The sequence below is a fragment of the Lampris incognitus genome, chromosome 6 (assembly GCF_029633865.1).
Source record: "Lampris incognitus isolate fLamInc1 chromosome 6, fLamInc1.hap2, whole genome shotgun sequence".
NCBI lineage: Eukaryota > Metazoa > Chordata > Actinopteri > Lampriformes > Lampridae > Lampris > Lampris incognitus.
Genome location: NC_079216.1, coordinates 60,106,163 through 60,127,109, shown reverse-complemented (window position 1 = coordinate 60,127,109; position 20,947 = coordinate 60,106,163).

Below are 20,947 nucleotides of genomic sequence, written 5' to 3'. Positions count from 1 at the left end.
CGCACGCGCACGCGTGCGAGAGAGCGCGAGCGCGGACGCTCGTCGGGCCAAACTCGGCGTCGGAAAAAAAAAGAAGGGGGGGACGCGCGTTACAATGTTTCGTCGCACGTCGGCTGTGATTCAATTATCAAAACAAGGAGCGGGCGCGCTGCGAAAACTGCTACAATGTTTCGTACTCGCGCGCGAGATGCGGAGAGAAGGGCACCGCGGATGTAGAAAGGGAGTGGGCCGTCCGAACCAAAGCCGTTCAACAATAGACCCGTTGGCCGGGTGGGAGTCCAGCAGAGCCAGAGAGCCGGGCTCCTTCCAGTCTCACTCGCAGAGCGCGGGTGCCCTTGAAACGCCGTGGAATTCGGTGTGGGGTGGGGGGTGGGGGGAGGAGGGGGGGACCACGGCAGCTTTTAACGGCCGATGGTGCCTGCTGGGCTGTTCTGCCGGCCCTTTTTATTTCAGCATAAATGCCTCGCTAAACAAAACAGACTTGTCAATTTAATAGTTATTTTGTTGTGTTTTTCTTGGGGAAATGGGGGGGGGGGTGTAAATACCGACCCAGCCATGCACAATGGTTCTCATTATCCCATGTAAATCATTAGTTAGACATAAGTGACGCTGATTTTATGTCAAACAACGGTGGCGAGATTTTCAAAACGTGTTACGGGAAGTTGTCCCCGGGTTCATCACTGTGGGTAAAATTCCGCCTCGTTGTTCTTTAATCTCATCGACACCCCCCACCCCCACCCCCCCTTTTAAACATTTGAAACTATACGTAATGCAAAAATTGAAGTAAGATGTCAATCTACCACAGCTCTACTTAAGCCGTGGTGTGATTTTTATGGGCTATGAGATTGTCTTGGGTTTGAAAAGCCCAGATTCCGAGATGCTATCTCCAGACAACGCTTTGTAACCTGCGTGGAACAACCTTGCGTTTGCCAGTGCAAGTGTATGTCAGACTTGGCAAACCCTCCCCAGTTTAAGTGTTTATCCAATACTCACCTCTTTGCTGATATTGCTACAGTGTACGAGGTGGCCCCTGGCCAGGAATTGTTGGCTCCTCTGTTTAGTATGACGGATCAACACACGGCTCTTCCCAGCACTGATTCATCCCCGGTTTCATAGGTAGCGATGAATGGAAAACTTGCCGTTGCGCAGAATTGTTGTGCTTTTTAAGTTTAGGGTTTAGGTCAGCACATAAAGCTTGGCGTGGCTACGGAGGCTCAGGGCCGCGGCCGTTCCCCATAAGCATTTTGGCAGAACCGCCGCATGGGCTGTGTGAAGTGTGTGACAGCACAGGACCTCACGCCTGGCCTGCAATCCTGCAGGGGCTTTTTTTTTAATATAGTTTTTTATGACTTTTCTTGATCCATTGTGCTTCTAAAATGAAATTCCTGTGTGTCACTTGCATTATGCATAGTCAAGGTCACATGAAAAAAAAATCCAACATATTATTCTGGGTTTTTTTTTTTCATTTTCGATATTGCATCGTTACGTACCGCGTGCTCCAGCTCGCTGCTCACTGCGAGGAAGAAGAAGAAGAAGAAGAAGAAGAAGAAGAAGAAGAAGAAGAAGAAGAAGAAGAAGAAGAAGAAGAAGAAGAAGAAGAAGCAGCAGCAGCAGCAGCAGCAGCATGTGATGTCTTGAGTTGCTAACAGACGTGTGTCTTCGAGTGGTCCCTTAGCAACACAACACAGCAGCAGCAGCAGCAGCAGCAGCAGCAGAAGAAGAAGAAGAAGAAGAAGAAGAAGAAGAAGAAGAAGAGGAAACTGCATGAGGGCGCGAAAGATTTCGTAAACACGAGCCAGGTGCTGAGAAAAGGGGGGAAACTAAAAAGAGGGAGGAATTTCGTGAGTCACTGCGAGGATCTCCCGGATAAACTTGTCAGCGCTTCCAGAGACGCGGTGGCTGAGCGGGCGTCTAAAGCGGGCGGGTGCGCGTGGCTGTGGCCGTAGTCTGTGTGTCATGACGGATCTGAAAAACGGTCTAAAACCTGGATGAAATGTGCAAGGTCAAGTACCTTATCTGTCGCATGGACAGAAGTACAGAGTAAAACATGCAGTGAAATGAAGGGGGGTACTCCGTCCGCCACCGTGGAAAAAGACAGGGGCCTAGTATAGAGAGACAAAAGACAAAAGATCGGGGCGTCCTCAAGTCAAAATGAACGATAAATAAAAAATAAAACAAGCTAGCTGTCTCAAGTATGTGAAAGGTCGTAGATGTTGAGAGTTCTTATGACCTGTGGATAGAAGCTTCTCTTTAGTCTCTCTGTTTTGGGCCTAAGACTGCAGAGGCGTCTACCAGACCCCAGCAGCCTGAACAGTCCGTTGTTAGGGTGAGAAGTGTCGCTCATGATCTTCTTGGCTCTCGTCCTCACCCTTCTGGTGTAAGTGTCCTGCAGGATGGCGCCACTCTCTGCAGGTCAACTCGGGGTCACGGGCAGAACAGTTTCCACACCAGGCGGTGATGCAACCTGTTAGGACGCTCTCCACGGCCGAGGAATAGCATGTCTTCAGGATGGAGGGTGAGACCTTGAATTTCCTCAGCCTTGGGAGGAAGTAGAGCCTCTGTCTGGACTTCTTTAGAGCGTGCTGGGTGTGAAGAGTCCAGGCGAGGTCCTCAGCGATGTGTACGCCGAGGTATTTAAAGCTGGGGACCCTCTCCACGGGTTCCTCATTGATCTTTAGTGGGTTGTATCCTTTCCCCTGCTGCCTCCTGAAGTCCATTTCTTTGGTCTTGCTGACGTTCGGGGTCAGGTTGTTGGGCTGGCACCACTGTGCCAGGTCATCTACGTGGTTCAGATAGGCCTGTTCATTGTTGGAAATCAGGCCTATTAATGACTGTGTCGTCTGCAAACTTGATGATGGAGGTGGAGGTGGAGGCTGTGGACCTGAGACATACTGCCATGCTTCAACATGCCAAAATAAAGTGACAGCTGAGCTGACTTGATGATGTAAAGGTGACTTTTTTTCTCCACTGAAAGACTATAATAGTCGAAAGTCATAACTGGCACTATGTGCATGATGATGCCGTATTATTCTGCTTGTATTGCACTGAGATGATGCGTGCAGCAGAGCTGGAGCGGCTGTGTGCGTGTGATTCATGCACATGCATGTAAGCGAGCAGGGCCTCCCATGTCAAGTCCGCCCAGGGCCTCGCACCCCCCACCCCCACCCCCACCGGCCTTGGCATTTGGTAGTTGTAAAGGAATCTAATAGACTAATAAGTGTCCAGAACAAGGCACAGTATAATCTGTGGGACCCCTGGGGGTCCAGAGAGAACACAAGTCCCCAAAGGTGTTCCCAGCCAGTACGAGCTGCCAGTGTTCATTTAAAAGCTGTATTTCGTTGGCGCAGACCAACACGAGCTCCATCTCGCATTCCTGGGCGTTTGTTTGTTTCCAGTCCCTCAGCCGTGCAGGCCCAACTTCCTCACTCGTCCGGTGCCATCCCATATGAGGCTGTTTAACATCTTAATACGCTGCTGTCTTTCATCTGGCTCCCGTTAAAGCCTTAGCAGAAAGGCTGTGAAGGCAAAGCTCTGTCAGCACCTTGCCGTAAGAGGGTAGGGGAGCCGGGGAGAAGGGCTGAGGGGCAGATGTAGAGAAAAGCAGAATGGGAAACAGAGAGCAGCGGATCAGAAAGCGAGGGCCGCGCGCCGTCTCCGGATCAAACGACGGAAACGCCTCTTTCTTTTCCTGCGTAAAAAGACAGAAAATGTGCGTGAGAAGGGGGGGTGGGGTGGCAGGAAGGGAGGAGTTAGAGAAGGAGGCGTTATCAAAGAATGCACGGGGGGAAAGTGTCGAGGAGGTCTCGAGGGTAAAGCTGATGTGGTTTGATTGGTCGCATGGCTGAGTGGGCTCTTCCTCTGCTGTTTTCTATGTAAATGTGTTTTGCATCAGGCCACCGCTGCAAGGTTGCATGCTGCCTGCAACACTGCATGGATTACTGTGTAACTGTACTGATGCATGAGACGCATACTCTGATATCTCCTCTATGTACACCACCGTCACTTCCCTTTACACTTGTAGAGCTTGACGGGGGAGTGGGGGTTGGGGTGGGGGTGGTCAAACAGGTACACCCGCTTTGTTTTCCGTGGTTGCTGCCGTCAGTTTATTGCCGGGTGTGACGGCGTGGTTCTCACAGATTCCTGGGCAAATTTATGAGCGCCTCTCCCCTCGCCTGTGGCAGCGGGTAGGTATGGCTGCGAGCTGTCGGGGTTGACGGGGCCCGGTGATGTTCTTACAGCCATTAACATGGCCAAGAATCCTTAATAGGAATGAGCCCCCGGCCACGGAGGTCGGGTCGGCCTCTGCGAGAGCAGCACGCCGCCTGACACCTAGGCTCTCTTCGGGACTACGCCGCCGCCACCGCCGCAGCAACAGGTCACAACGGAGGCCCGTTGATGAGCGGCGCCCTTCCGGTAGGCGACGCAGCGGTCCCGTCCGTCCGTCCGTCCGTCCGTCCGTCTGCATGCCTCCTCACTGATGGAGCGGGCTGTTTTTGCAGCTCATGGGAACATTTCTTCTCTCTCTTGCCATTCCTCTTAACTGCCTGAAAAAATTTTTTTTTCTTCTTCTTCTTTCTCTCCGGCCTGTATGAACAAAATGAAACGATCCGGGAGAATTAATATAAATGCCGTAATAACTGCCCCCGGGGCTCTTCTGAAAAAAGCGGGATAACAGCAGGCGCCTTGAAAGCCAGGAGAAAAAGAGTATCCTCATTACACTTGCTCCTGCATTCTTCCCCGACGGCTGGCGTGCCGCGGCTTGCCGCCCCTGCTCCCAGAGTGTGCAGACGGGCCTCCGCGTTGCCACCGTTCATACCCTCCCCCTGGTCCCGGTCCCGGTCCCGGACCCGGTCCCGGACCGAGCATCACAAAAGCTGCCCCGCTGCTTGCGGTTGAACGATGCCTTCGGGGTTGTGCGAGTGGCGGCGACTCTCGCCCCTCGGGTATGGGTTTAAACCGAGGGCGAGGTAAATTCGCCCCCCCCCCCCCCCCCGGTGCTGCTGTTTTATTTTCGCTGGCACGGACACGTTTCGGGCACAACCAGCAGGCGTGTGCTAGAATTTCAGGTCTTTTTGGCGGGGCCATGAGTCGGTGAGGTACGGTATCAGGGGACTTCTGGCCTCTGGCAGCGGCTCCGGCCTCGTGTAAGAGGCCTGTTCAACACGCAGGCCTGAAGAGAGGCCCCTTGTGTCAATGTGATCACTGTGTGAGAAAGAGGAGAGAATAGGCAGGTGGTTGTTATAGCGGGGGGAGGGGGCAGGAGGGGCGGGGGGGGGGCAGAAACACATCGGCGGAGACTTGATCATCGGACCCATTACACGAGGAGTCGGCGAGCTGTTTTATTTTGTTTTGACTGGACAAATATTTGCGCGTCCATTATGAGGTTACACCTACAGACGCGGGCCGGGGAGACAGTAGGAGTTTGTTTTCCTCCTTTTCATCTCCTCCCCCTCGCTGCCCCTCCGCACCCGAGTTTTTAATATCAAAGTGCGCTGTCCGACAGGGGTAAGTCTCCCACAAGGGGTCTTTTGTTGGGTCCCTCTCCCACCGGCCAGGAACGACAAGAGCTTGTCAACCCCCCCGTTCGGTAAGAAAGGAGGATGAAGAGGAGAAAAGGGGAGGCCGAGCCGGAACAAGGCTTCGTATGCGACGCACAAAAGGGATTATTAAAGTATCTGGCTACGGGTCGGGAACCGAATCTGTGTGGCGTCGTCGCCGAGCTGCAGCCGCGCACGCAATGCGAGGAGGGACCGGTAGCCATGGCCAGGACAAACACAAATTCCCAGATACACCTCTTGTTTTTGTGTTTACTTGGTAAATGGGCAGCATGTATACGGCGCTTTTCGAGTCCGCCGACCCCCTCAGAGCGCTTTACAATGGACGCCTCACATTCACCCGCCCGCACACTGGTGGCGGAGGCCGCCGTGCAAGGCCCCGGCCTGCTCATCAGGAGCAGCTAGGGGTGCGGTGTCTCGCTCAGGGACACGTCGCCGCGCTCTCCGAGAGGAGCCGGGGAATCGAACCGGCAACCTTCCGATTACTAGACGACCCGCTCTCCCTCCCGAGCCATGCGGCCCCACAACCATCTTGTTTCCAAGGATGCTAAATATTCCTGGTATGGCAGGAGTTTTTGCCCCCAGATGCTGCAGCACAGAATAAACCCTCACATCTGAGGAGGGGTGGGGGGGTGGGTGGGGGGGGGTTTGGACATCGTTTGTGGATTAGAAGTCGTTGCACAGCGTCCCTCAACTCCTCGCTGGTCAGAGTCTCACTCTTTGGATGTGTTGTTACCATGTAAACGGGGCGGCATGCTGGCCCAGCGGCTAGCACTGCTGCCTCACAGCAACAAGGTAGGTCCTGGGTTCGAACGCCAGGCCATCGCGGGTCCTTTCTGCGCGGAGTTTGCATGCTCTCCCCGTGTCTGCATGGGTGCATTAAGAAGACACGCACGTTAAGGCCTGTGCCCCTGAGCAAGGCAGTGGAAAGCAGAACCGGAGTTGGTCCCCGGGGGCTGCAGCTGCCCCCTGCGCCTACACATAAGGATGGGTTGAATGCGGAGAGCACATTCACTGTGAGAGCACGGTGACAAAATAAAGTGGCCTTCTCTAACGTAACGTGTAAGCCGCACGCAAAGGCCTCTGGGTAAAAAACAAAAAACAAAACTCAACTTCCCTGACACGCCCGGGGTTGCATGGGAGCAACCGCCAGGGTTTGAAATGCCAGGTAGACGCCGCAACTGGAGGACCCATTCCCGCAAGACAAAGGAGGAGATTTGGGGGTCAGATCGGTTGGGCTGCCTTTCAGCTCACGACCCCCCCCTCCCCCCCCCCCCGGCAACACATCAGGGCAGTTTCTCGGTCAGGATCTTTTCATAATCAGCATGCGGGGGGGGGTCCTACGACCATCTCTGCCATGAAACACGCCGCACTGGACCGCCAGCGGATGCGGATGTCGCGACAAACGCACAAGGTGTTTGCTCACACACGCCACATGGCGCCAGGCTGTCGCCTGGACGTAGAAACCTCCAAGCGGACCAGGATCCGGCGGAGTTAAGACGTTCGCCCCGTGCTATGGGTGAACTTTACTTGACCTCTACCCACTCAGAAGGCCCGTACGGGTTGCGGTTTGAGCTGTAGGCATGGAGCCGTGCGCTGCTGTGTGCAGCAGCAGCAGAGGAGGAGGAGGAGGAGGAGGAGGAGGAGGAGGAGGAGGGGAAGGGAGCGCTGGCTCGTGGCTGCGGGCCAGCCGAGGCCCCAGATGTGCCGTGTTGTTGGATCCTTGTCCCGTGTTGTAAGTGTGTGTACCGAGGAGCCCTGCTACCGGACACGGCCCTGTGAATCTGCTCGGCAGATGACTGCTCTCGGTTTCAAACACGCGCGACGCGCCATAGATCGCTACGCCGGCGCGAACGCTCCGGGAATTGTGTAACCGAACGACAGATGAACAACACTAGCCGCACTACGCTTATTGAAACTCGCGCTCTTTCTCCGATGAGAGAAAGACGGATGTGTTCTTCCTCGGTTTTCACATCCGCGGCGAGGGGGGGATTTGGGGGTTTACGCGGCTGTTCTCATCAGCGCAGAAACGGTTGTCAAGGCTGCAGTTGGCCGTGGCTCCGAGCGGTCCCCCCGGTAACCCAGCATCCTTCGTCATCCTCCACCCCGCCTCCTCGGCTGCAGCGTCTCCACTCCTTGCAGTCCCGCTGAGCTCACACTGGCAGCGCAGCGAGCGTCGATGTCCCGTTTCCCTTCGTTCCCGTTGTCGCCGTGCCCCGGCTGGGAGATGGTGCACTTTTTAAGTTGTAATATGTGGACTACTGCAGGGGGTCAGAGCCAACTCGCTCCTCTCTCCCCCCCCCTCTCTCTCTTTATCCCCTCAGTCCTCAGTCGGTTTTCCTTTCTCACACCGTGAATCTGTGCCACAGAAGATTTCACACTTCCCTCTTTCCTCCACTCCCCCCCCCCCAGTCATGGGGGGTGGCGGTCTGTCCCCACACTGGACTCTGAGCAGAAGGCCCGACCAGGCCAGGTAACACCAGTCCACCTTCCTGCTGCTGGGTTTGTTTTCCCCGCGTGAAGGTTACTACTGTATACAACCCCCCACCCCCCCACCCCACCCTTACGCTATTCACAGAGAAGGAGCCATTACTATTTCCAGACACAAGGGGGCGGCAGGGCACTCCACCCAGTTACGCAATATGTAAACATTATTATTTCTATTTTATTATTTTTTTTTATAAATAAGACCATCCGACGCTGTTTGAAGGCCACACGCCGGGTCTGGTAGGAGTGTGTAGGATGGGCATGGTGAACACACGAGCGTGTGTGCGCAGCCGTGTGGAGGGAGTGGAAGTCTCCTGTCATGGTTGAACATGGGCGTCTGGCGGTGATTAGAGTCCATTTGTTTCTGTCAGACCACAGAGCGCTGCCCACCCACCCCGTATGATAGATGAATTAGTGGAGGCGAACCAGGCAGAAAATAATGGGGGGGGGGGCGGCGGGGATACGCTCTCATCGATGAAATGGGGGCGCCTCTCCGTGATCGGCCCTGGTGGAATGCTGCTCGGGGGAAAGATGGCTTTATTTCCCCCTACATGTGTCGTGATCTCTTCCAGGGAATTTTCCATTGTTTAAAAAAAAAAAAAAACTCCTTGCGTCTTAGCTTGTCCCCCCCCACCCCCCTCTCTCTCTTTCTTACCACAAACACACACACACGTCCTCACACACACACACACACACACACACACGCAATCATGTAATAAACATGTTGGCTAATGACTCGGCTAATGCTTGTTCCTTGTCTAAAGAGCAGAGATAAAGAGACGCAGAGGAAAGTGGCGAGTGGTGCAGTAGAACCCCCCCCCCACCCCTCCACACACACACACACACACACCTCCACCCCCACCCCCTTCCCTGTCCTCCCCAAGGGGATCGGATGTTCTCGGCAGTTATAAGCAAGCAAAGCTGGCGGCCGGCAGACGGTCTGGCTCCAGAGCAGCCCGGGCACACAGACAATGCCAGACCTTCTGTCATGAGGTTCGCTTTCACTGAGATCAGCTAAACAAGCCTGCAGGCCCCGACGCTGCCATGTGCGCCCGCCGCGCTCTTCCACCCCCACCCCCCCACCCCACCCCACCCTCCACCCCTCCATGCGCGAGCGTGCACTTGAGAAGGCCCCCCTCCGTGCGCTTCTATAAGTGTCCTCGGGCGCTTCCTTCAGTGGTCACCTGTGGCAACCGTGTTCACGTTATGGCGACGTCGTTTTGCCGTGCCCTCCGTCGCCTTATTCCCCCTCTGCTCCTCGGCTGACATTTGGGGGTTTTTTGAGAGAGAGAGAGGGGGGGGGGGAGTTTGCATCGTTTATCGTGGAAATACACAGCCATTTCAAACAACGTGTGAGTGAAGCGGCGACTCGGGGTTGTGCTGGCGAGGAAGTGTGAGGGATGTGCACGTCTGTCCATGTGCCGGCAAGTACGTCGGCGTACGACCGAACTCGAACGCACGGCTTCGGCATTTTGAGCCAAGCGAGATTTACAGAACCTCGGAGCCCGATAATTGGCCCGTTTAACGACGAGCTTTTAGAGGAAGGGTCCGCTGAAACGACGGCGGCAACGTGCACTTTGAACCTTCACGCGCCGCCGCCGCTGCGGCGGAGGGTCTTCTCGGAGGAGCCGGCGAGGTGACAAGGCCGCGCTTTCTGCGGGAGGTGTTCCCTCCGCTGCAGTAAAAGGAGTCGAAAACATACAGAAAACATGGGGGGGGGGGGAGATGGCGGAGGGGAGCAGAGAGGAGGGGAGAGGAGCGCCCAGGTGAGCGGAGGCCTGCTAGGAGGACCCTTTGTCTTGTGTTTTGGGCGACGCGCCGATGGTGCCTCTGGAGAGCGGAGTAACGTATGTGAGTGAGTTATTCCAGCTGAGGCTTCTTTGTGGGCCGCTGGGGCTGGTTTTGATTTCACAGCCCCCCCCACCCCACCCCACCATCCCCCCTTCCACCTCTCTCTTGAAGCTAGCTTCCCAGAGTGGACTCGCTCTGCCCTTCACCGCCCCGGCACCGCCTCCTGATACTGACTCGCCTCCGCTGACCTGCGCCGAGACGGAGGCGCCACCACACACCCCAACAGGTGCGTACGCGCCCCTGCCCGTCCCCCGCAGGTCCCCGGCGGATTTAGGAAGAACGGGGTGGGGGGGTGGGGGGGGCAAATGACGCTTGAAAGATAGCGTCGTGTTGAAGACTGTGCCGTGGCCCGCGTTGTGTGCGGCCTCTATAAAGGGCCGCTAACCGCTGCTTTGCACATGTAAGTCTGCCGACAGATGGACTGACTCCCTACACACACACACACACACACACACACACACACACACACACACACACACACACACACACACACACACACACACACACACACACATGCTCACCCAGAGGGACACGCACTCATTTAGGGGAAAGGATGAGAGAGAAAGAAGATAAAAGCGCAGATTCCCAAGTGTTATGTGGTGTCAAGCGGGAAAGCTTTCCATGGAAAAACGCTTCCAAACAAACCAGAACCGAACGTGTCAGACGAGTTGGACTTATCATTTGATTTGGCCCCGTTTCCCCTTCGGTGTTTACGTTTGGTGCCTGTAGCTTGTCTCGCTTGGAGAGGGGCTCCGCGGGGGGGGGGGGGGTCAAACAGCGCTGGTGTTGTTGCATGGGGTAAAATGCGGCTGCCAGTAATCTGCCCCGCCAACGTGTAGGGGAGAATCTGTGAGTTTAGGATTGAGGATTTGGGCCGGGAAGAAACAGCCAAGGCTGCCATTTTAACCCGAGATGCTCACGGGGGGGGGGGGTATTCTGCGTCAAGGCGACCAGCTCTAACATACCCCCCCCCCACTTAGCCTGCCCCCTCCATGAGTTTCGGTCCATCGTCTGTCTCCGTCCGACCCACCTTTCTCTTTATCTTTCTCTTCCCTCTGTCTCCTTGCCCCCCCCCTCTCTCCCTCCCCCCCCCTCTCTCTCTTTGAATGAGTTGCCCCGGGATTACTGGGGCTTGTGGAGGTCTATCAGAAACATGTGTGCTGCGTTGGAAGCTAGTCGCTGGGAAGTCCTCCATCAAGCGCTTCTCCCTCGTTTCTGCCAGAGAGCCTCCGTCAGCAGCCCGTCCGGAGGACGACTCTCGTCGAGTTCAGAGGCGGCGACCCGCAGAACTTTGGCGGGATATTATTTCCCGTCGAGCCGATAAACAGGAAGAACTTCTCCCCTCAAAGCCAACCTTCAACGGAATACAGGAGCGGGTTGGAAAACCCTGTAGTACACCCTTTACTCCCCCCCCCCCATCCCACCTCCCCTCCTGCAGGCCTGCCATCTCCCTGGCCTCCCCTCAGCCTACCTTGTTTACGTTCTTGTCTGCGTGTGACGTCATCAGAGACGTGACACTTCGGGATGTCGGGATGTATTTTCATGACTGTCAACAGCTTCTAAGGAAACAGCTTCATCTCGGGGTGCCCTGACAGACCGCTCACATTTGCCGACACAGCTGATGGTTCAAGTTGTCCTCGTAGTAATTCTTCAAATTTAAGGAAAGAAAAAAAACTCGTTCGGCCTCTCAAGCGCACTCAAACCCGTGCCACACTGCCACCTTGTGTTTCCCAAGCTGCACTGCAATTGCAAAAGTGTTTGGAGGCTCGTTTCGAAAACGAAGCGTTGTCAAAATAAGACGCTCATAATTACGTGTGCGCCACACTTTACGAGCGCGCACGTGCGCGTGCGCGCGCGTCGGCATCTTTCCCTTTGTGCAGGCGCGCAGCTACGCGTATGTATACCTGGGTGTGTGAGCCTTCTGCGCGCCCGTGTTCAGCCTAAAGTGCGGGTGATGAGAGCGAGGTGTCGGGGCGTCTGCAGCAGCTGGCACTCCGGAGCCCAGGTTTTCCTCTCAGGGCCCAGGAAGTCCCTCATTAGAATCAGTCAGCCAGGCATCCTGTCCGCCCTTTGCAGCCTGGGGGACTGGGACAGAGAAAGGCTCGCAAGAGGCAAGAGCCAAGGTTACAAGGAACCACTCTTGTCTGCGTTTAGCGATGGGGGGGTTTTCATTATCTCGCTTTGCTGGTAAGGCTGCTGCCGGGGTCACGTGACGCCGGACCTGCACAATTAAAAGTGCCGCGCTTGCCTCATCAAGTTGGGCTCTTGCGTGACAAAATCCTCCCCAAACTCGACATAATGCCTTGTGAAGGCTATGAAGGAGCGTTATGAAGGAGGGTTGTCAGCAAACAAAACGAAAGGAGGGAAGAAAGAAGAAGAAGAAGAAGAGGCATCAGCGGCAGCAGCAATCAGTATGGAGAAATGCCGTTTAAGCAAGAAAACGTCTCTGAGCAACTGGATGGGAGCCTGAAAAGTCGGCGAGAGAGCGGGAATGGAAAAATCCGCTGCATTTAGGTAAAGCCGTGTCATAAAGGCGGCACTAATGAGCTGGAGGTTTTAAGAGTTCGAGAGGAGGAGGGCGGAAATGGTTTACATATGGATCAGAGCTATGTTGTGTCTTTAATGAGGCAAAGTAATCCCAGTCCTCATACGTCTCCTCCTCGCCTCCTCGTCTCCTCTCCCCACGCGGCTGACATCATTATCCCACGCGCATCCCGTCCTGCTTGACCGTTGCACTTTTGTGCACTTAGCCGTATAGATTTGTTGAGGGGGTGATACCTCACGTGCTAGCACATAGCACTGAAATGAAGGGTGTTTTCGTAACAAAGTGGGTGGAGGCATAAAGTGAGGTGGTTAGGATGGGGGGGTGGTGTTTGTTTCCTGCTCGTGTCCTGTTGGCTCTCGTTAGAAGAAGACAACTGTCATGTCTTCCCTGCAGCTACTCGCAGACAAAATAGCGTAGCGGACTCGGGGGCAGTCTGGGCGACCGTCGCCACAGCCGGGACGCGAACCCGTGTCTCCCATTCCGCAAGAGACAACGTTAACCAGTCGACTAAAGGCTCCGAGCCGTTAGCCGAGCGGTTAGCGGTGTCTCCCGCGGTGCGGGCGATACGGGTTCGCATCCCGGCCGCGGCAGTTCCTGTGGTTGCCCCCCCCCTTCCCGAATTCGCTACAATAGCTTCACTTGGGGCAGCACGGTGGCCCAGTGGTTAGCACCGATGCCTCACAGCCAGCGAGAAGGTCTTGGGTTCGAACCCCAGCCCGTCCCAGGTCCTTTCTGTGTGGAGTTTGCATGTTCTCCCCGTGTCTGATGGTGGGTTTCCTCCCACCATCAGAATGACATGCGTGTTAGGGTTACAGTTCGACTGGCTTTCACAGGGTGGAGAGTGTCAGGAAGGACTCCATATTTTCTGCAGCATCTATGGATTATTCTCATATTACGTGACGGTAACACGGCCGCCAGCTGTAACTTGCAACAAACCAACCAAAACAAGCCAACCGAGCCTTGGGACGACGATGATCACCAGAAAATCTTGTTGGAAATGAAACATTCGAATGATTCCCTGATTACAGTCTGGATGTGTGTGTGTGTGTGTGTGTGTATGTGTGTGTGTGTGGGCCCTGTGATGGCCTGGCGGCCTGTCCAGGGTGTCTCCCCGCCTGCCGCCCAATGGCTGCTGGGATAGGCTCCAGCCTCCCCGCCACCCTGAGCGCAGGATAAGCGGTTTGGATAATGGATGGATATTAGGGTTAATACTCCTGCCTGTGCCCCCTGAGCAAGGCAATGGAAAGAAGAACTGGAGCTGGTCCCCTGGGCGCTGCAGCTGCCCACTGCTCCCACACGATAGGATGGGTTAAACGCAGAGAACAGATTCGTTGTAAGAATACAATAACAAGATAAAATGGCTGTCTGCTTCCTATCGTCAGCTGCGTCTAGCGGCTAGTGTGCAGAATTGCCATCGAGCTCAGCGAGTGCGGAGAGCGAACAGAGGCCACATGGGTCAGTACGCTATAGGAGTCCCCCGGCCATCCTGATCGCTCCTCCTCCCCCAAAGCCACATTAAACTGTCTTCCGTGCCACATTACCCTCCCAACTTAAGCACACAATCTTATCAATGACACAAACGCCTTATGGTTGGGTTAGATCTGGTTAGGTAGTGTTACGCCCGAGTCTGACTTGTATGGTTATAAGCACTAGCGGTTACTGTGCCTTTAAGAAGGGCAGGGGGCAGTGTGGATCACGGCAAGGTGAACAGTGTCGTGAGTTGATGTTGGTTAAGTAAAACGTGGCTCCTGGTGTGGCCATTGACTGTATTTGGCCGAGTGATGATGGGTAGCGGCACCTCAGGGGGGAGGCCAACTCCGTATTCCGTCAGCTCGTCTGCTAGCTTACGTGTCTGCCCTCATAGAGGCCTAAGCACAAATACAGTATGGAAAGGCAGTTGTTAAAAGATCCATTCAGCCTACCAAAATGACCTTCAGACTCGGTAAAACAGCTCTCGGTTTCATACTCTCCTGCAAAATCTGACAGGACCTAAGCTGACTGCCGTGCTGTTTCTGCCCGTCCGCGTCCCTTTGGAAGTTCACGGAGAAATGACTCAGCGCAGACTTCCCTTTTTCCTTTTCAAGAGCGGCCTTCCAGCGGTTTGGGAGAGCTTTTGCTACGTCAGACGTTCATTAACTCGGGGTTCTCCGCCTTTCATCTTAGTATCCCAGTTAAGACCGGAGTAAGCCGGGGCAGAATTTGGTCCACGGATCTCCACACATAATTGATATTCCCCGGCTCTGCGAGTCGAGGGGCTGCTGCATTTCATCGTCGCATGGCGACTTCGGGGGACACTGACACGGGCGTTAATGCAACGCAAATTGTACCTTTTGCATACGGCTTTGGTCCTTCGACGCGGGCAGCCAATCCAGCTGAAGGGTTACTGACAAGACGGGTTTATTGACATAGCCCTAAATCATACTTCCAGAGTCCTCTACTTTTACGTGGTGAAAAACAAGTGGATACGATGGGCCACAGCCTCCACAAATCCCCTGATTTGGATCGTGAATGGCAATAACTCAAATTGGAGCTGACTGTATGTGAAGTCACGCCAGTTCAGAGAGAACCTGCCCCAGCGTACCGTATTAGGGATGACTACAACACAAGTAAAGCCTGTGGCAGGTCACCGGACACCGGGGCCGTGTATGAAATAACAGCAGACCTACTGCCCAGATGCCCCTTCACTGCCCCCACCTCCAGTGGATTGAATACCTTAGCGAACACTGCAGACATAAATATTGGTAACTGACTGATAAAGAAACGTACATACATACACATAGCACATACACCCATCAGCCAAAACATTAAAACCACTGACAGGTAAGTGAATGACATTGATTATCCTCGTTACAATGGCTCCTGTCAAGGGGTGGGATGTATTGGGCAGCAAGAGGACAGCCGGTTCTTTAAGTGGATGTGTTGCAAGCAGGAAAAATGGACAAGCATAAGGATCTGAGCGACTTTGACGAGGGCTAAACTGTGATGGGTAGACGACCGGGTCGGAGCGTCTCCAAAACAGCGGGTCTTCCCGATATGCTGTGGTCAGTCCCTACCAAAAGCGGTCCGAGGAAGGACAACTGGTGAACCGGCGACGGGGTCATGGGCGCCCAAGGCTCACTGATGCACGTGGGGAGCGAAGGCTAGCCCGTCTGGTCCGATCCCACAGAAGAGCTACTGTAGCTGGATTTGCTGAACAGGCTGATGCTGGCTATGATAGACGGGTGTGGGAACACACCGTGCATCACAGCTTGCTGTGTATGGAGCTGCGTAGCCGCAGGCCGGTCAGAGTGCCCATGGGGTCACCCTGTCCAACGCCGGAAGCGCCTACAATGGGCACGTGCATGTCAGAAGTGGACCGTGGAGCAATGGAAGAAGGTGGCCTGGTCTGATGAATCACCGTTTCTTTTACCTCATGTCCACGGCCTGGTGCGTCGTTTACCTGGGGAAGAGGTGGCGCCAGGATGCACTGTGGGAAGGAGGCAAGCCGGCGGACCAGGTACACCCCTTCACATCAGTGGTATTAGTCCCTGACGGCAGTGGCCTTGGGTGGTCTTAATGTCTTGGCTGATCGGTGTATTTCAGAATCCATTTCAGAATTATCCCACAGACATGTGCGACTCCGTCAGTATCTGATGGTTTCTGACCCTCTGTGTGGCTCGTCTAGGCCTAGTGATCCAGGCCTACAAGTCTGGGGTCCTAGTAACCCCCCATGGAGTGGATGATAGAGCTGTGTCACAAACACAACAGCTGAGGGGAGAGCATCTAGGTCTCTCATCCAACCATGTGGTAAGTGTTTATTGACTTTCTTCAGCCTCACACAGCCACTGGAAGACAGCTCGCCCAGATCGAATCCCTGGGCGGTTTGTCAGCCTGCCATTCCTCTGTCAATATAACTAAACCACGGGCACAGAAAACATAAAATACACAACAACGCATATCACTATTTACTGCCATGTAGATCATACATTTTGTGAACTGTGCGTAAGAAATTGTGAATAATTCAATAATTTCAATAATTTGTAAATAATTACGATATTAGAACTAGTCCAAAATAATTGGGAAGCCTTAAATATTTATATCCATCCATTATCTAAACCGTTTATCCTGCTCTCAGGGATGCTGGAGGCTATCCCGGGTAGACACCCTGGACAGGCCACCAGGCCATCACAGAGCTGACACACACACACACACACACACACACACACACACACACACACACACACACACACACACACACACACACACACACACACACACACCAATGACTGCTGGGATAGGCTCCAGCATTCCCGTGACCCTGAGCAGGATAAGCAGTTTGGACAATGGATGGATGGGGATATATACATATGTATGTATGTATGTATATATATATATATATACATATGTGTATATATATATACACACATACACCTTTCAGGCTCTTCTAAGAAATTCCATGTATAAATGTATTTGCTGGCTCAATGACTCTGATAGTGTAATCATCAAGGGTTTAACAAACATAAGATTCAGTGCCACACGCTACCTACCACCAGTCCCGGCAGTGGGACTGCTGGTGTAGCTGCCTTCTTATAACACACTGATTTGTCCCATTTATGTCATTCTAATGTGTTTACTCTGTGTATTGTCTAGGCTTTGTCTTCTACCTATTTCTCTTTGTCTGTTATGGACCCCAAGTCTGCAATAAAGTTTTGAATTGAATTGAATTGAATTGAATTGAATATATTATGGTAATTGGGTACATAAAACTCAAAGATCACAGCAAATCGCTTCAAAAAGTCTTGCGGTTTTCATTATTTTTCAAGGATATTGCTCGGGGGATCTGACAACCATAAAACAGACCATGACACCATCAAATGAGGCATTAGTGGGGGTTTTTTTTCCAGTCTTTAGTCGTTGCTATCCTATCATTTCAGGATGATCATAAGTCAGAGATAAATCAAACATTGCACAGTATGAGCCCATGCTGGTGCTTATATGTGTTCCTGCTTTAATTTTCAGTGCTGAGTGACCCCCAAAGGTCACTCAGCATGCTGAGTTACAAGTGCCAGAATGCTGATGAGAAGACACCGGCAAGAGGTGCTAACCAAAAACAAAAGCTTACAAATGGCTAGAATATAAGCACCGCGACTAATAAAACAAACAAACCATCATCAAGATACGCAGAGACCAAGCTTATATTGTGCTGTGTACCAATAAGAGGCCGCCACTGCCCGCAGCACTTTGAAACAAGCAGGTTTTAATGTTCATGAATAATGCTTAATTATCCATACATAGCCATTTACAATTATATTGCCACAGGGATCAAGTTTCACAACAGTCCCCAGTCTAATAGAAAATAACATTAACGCGTGCAGTCAGTATTATTCACTGCATTACCCACGATTCATAGCATGTATTAACACAAGTAATTTCATGCATATGGATTCAGTGGATCTTAGCAGGGGAGCTCCTGATTGCTCTGAAACTAATTTCACAATCGTTAGTTTTGGCGGCGGTGTGAGTGACAGGATGCATTCACGTTTCAGGAAAATGACAAGCTTTATCGAGGAGGTTTTTCAGGACGATCAGATTTGCTCTATGATAAAACTTGTCAGGCAAAAATGCACATAGGGAACTGTGCTTTCACTTTCCCCGTCTTCTGTTCTTTCACTTTAAAAAAGAAAAAAAAACAAAAGCTATTTAAAGATACTTTGCAAAGTGTGCCAGATACCCTGCTGATGATGGCAATCTTTAATCTAACTTGAAATAAATATGGCTGTAAAGGTTTTAGAGACCGGGAACCCCTTTGTAAATACAGGGTCAAACGCTTACGGCGCAGGCACTGGCCAAAGCCGTTTAGCCTGGAGGTAAAATTAATGAGTCATGGCAACAAATGCTGAATTCCCTCCATATGTAAAACGCAGAGATCTTCTGCAAAGGCTATAACTCACTTAAATGCTGCCATGGGCCATTGTTCACAATAAACATGGAAATTGTGCTTATGAAGTAGCCTATAAATCTCTGGCGTCAGTGTCTTTTTAGTTGAAAACAACAGCGAGGGTCCTCCATGGCTCTCAAAATGAGACATATAAAGGTAAATGTAAATGAATGTTGCATGGACTGGGTGAGTTTGGGTTGCAGAAACAAAGATATGGTAATAGCAACAAAACTAAAAAAAGGATGGAAGACTTACATATCACAAAAAGCATAAACAAAAACAAAACAATGTCTTATGTGTCATGCATTGGTAAGCAAGAGTAGAAGAATAAATATCTATCTAAATACCTAAGAATAAATATCTATGAAATAAGCTATCACTAAAGACCACAAAAACATGCTGCTTTGCACTGTATGAAAGGAAAACACTGAATATTGTAGTATTGAAAGAAAACCACTAGATGGCGACAAATTGTGTTCATTGTTGACTGTCATTTCAAATGCGTGAGAAATTGTGAATGCAGCGGACTGTTCCCACGTTGTGCTATATCAAACTTTTCAAATAAATGATCCTTAGCTTTATGTTTAGAGTTTGAGGCGTATGGGGGTAAACCTAGTGGAAAAATGCAGCAAATGCTGTGAAATGTAAAGCGCTTCATGCTATATGAGTCATATCTATACTCAACAGAGTCGACAAGATGGTAACTCACAACCCCAGAAGTATCTCAATGGATGGACAAATTCATCTCAGCCTATCTGATATGTGCGAGGTCTGAGAAGCAGACAGTGAGAAAGGAGGTAAAAAGTGCTTGATAGAGAGGACTACAATGAGCCGGGAGGCAGGGAACAAGGTCTGAAGTTGTGGGGGAGAGGATTGGAGGGTGTTTTCGGATTAGGGCAGGGAGAGGGAGGGGACTGGAGGTCACTGCTGCCCCAAATTTGGAGGTGTCACTGTCTAGGGGGAGATTGATGGCTGCAAGCAGTAGCTTGCAGCATGAAGGCAGATTAAAAAGTTGGCAGCGATTGTAGGGAGGACCTGACCCCACCCCGATTGGGCTGTGCAGTCTTTGGTTGAACAGCCACCTCTCCTAACACACTGCAATTAGCTGCCGAGGGGAATTATAGGTTTCCAGAGGGTAAATGTGAGCTGCTCTGTAGCTCTTCATCCTGCAACGTGCTGGAAAATGATCCTTCAGCTCAGAGGATTTTGTTTTGCATAGTGCTGATTGTAGAACCATGCTTAAACTAGGCATCAGGGTCATTCGGTTTTGCGTCATACTGCTCATATATTCAAAATAGTTTTCAAATTCTGCATGATTTGGTTAAGATGAAAATTCTGGGTCCTCAAAACACCTTCAAAATGTTCAAGGCTCCTCTATATCGGCACAACCCCCCCCCCTAAAAAAACACATTTTCTCTAATCCTCAGCCAACCTCTGTCTACCTTTTGTCGGGCCAGCAGTCCAGCTGATCAGACCTTCGCTTCACCCCATCCTGCTTGTTTCCCATGAACACCACTGAGTGGTCTATCACAATGACATTGTTGTCCATCAGATTGTCTGCAGCGATTATCTATTCAGCCAGCCGCCGTGCCTTTTGTCCAAAACCATTCCTCATGCTGTCCCTGTGACCTTCCTCTGCTCGTTGCAGCCCATATGCCCCTGTCTGACACGTTCTAAACCAGCCCCTGTCTCTCTCTCTCTCTCTCACACACACTTATATACACATGCAAAAGAAAACTCTTCACCCCAGCTGTCCACCTCACATCCCTTGGGTGTAAAAAGGAGCAGGAATAGTGCAGGCTATCACAGGCTGCAGCAGTGCAGACTGATCCTCAGCCTATTCCAGAGGCTGTGTAGACGAAAAAAAAAAACAAGCATCAACCTGCTGCTATCATCGTTGTTCTCTTTTTTGGAGCCTTGTGTTACCGCATACTGTTATTTAATTTGTTGTTATTCTGTTAAATCTAGGATTCACTCGTTGAGGACAGAAAACAGGCTTAGTAGTGTAAACTGACAAAGAGGATACAGACGATGTGCTTGAAGCTTAAAATAGGATCACATCACCAATGAGCATATCTAGTCATACGGCATACTTTGAAACCCATAATCAAATATTTTCACTCTAGTTAAACATACAAAAATGCCCTTTTACAGTACTTTTTGGGTGCCGTTGGTGAGATTTACTTAAGAAGAGGAGTAAGAAGCTGCCAAATGCTTGATTAAAAATAGGCTCTAGTATTGATTGATGGAGGTTATAAATAGAGAGAAGGAGAAGGGGCTGCTCCTACAGCAGAGGACCCCTGCTGTTTACGAGGAGGTGAAAGCCAGGGGTGCACTTATCAATAACACCATAAAACCAACTCCAAATAGCACCAAATACCCAGTCACCCCATCTATTTCAGGAGAGGTACGTCCAAGGTGAAGTCATTTTTTTTAATGAGAGGCTCAAGGGGACAATTTATGAGGCGAAGCTTTTAGCAGATACCTTGTCTGAAAGCTGGATCAACTTTCTATGTTAATATTTCTGAATCCAATACGTCTTCTTATCCGTGCTTCCAGCATGTGACGTCTAAAGAGTGGAGTCTAGAGAGC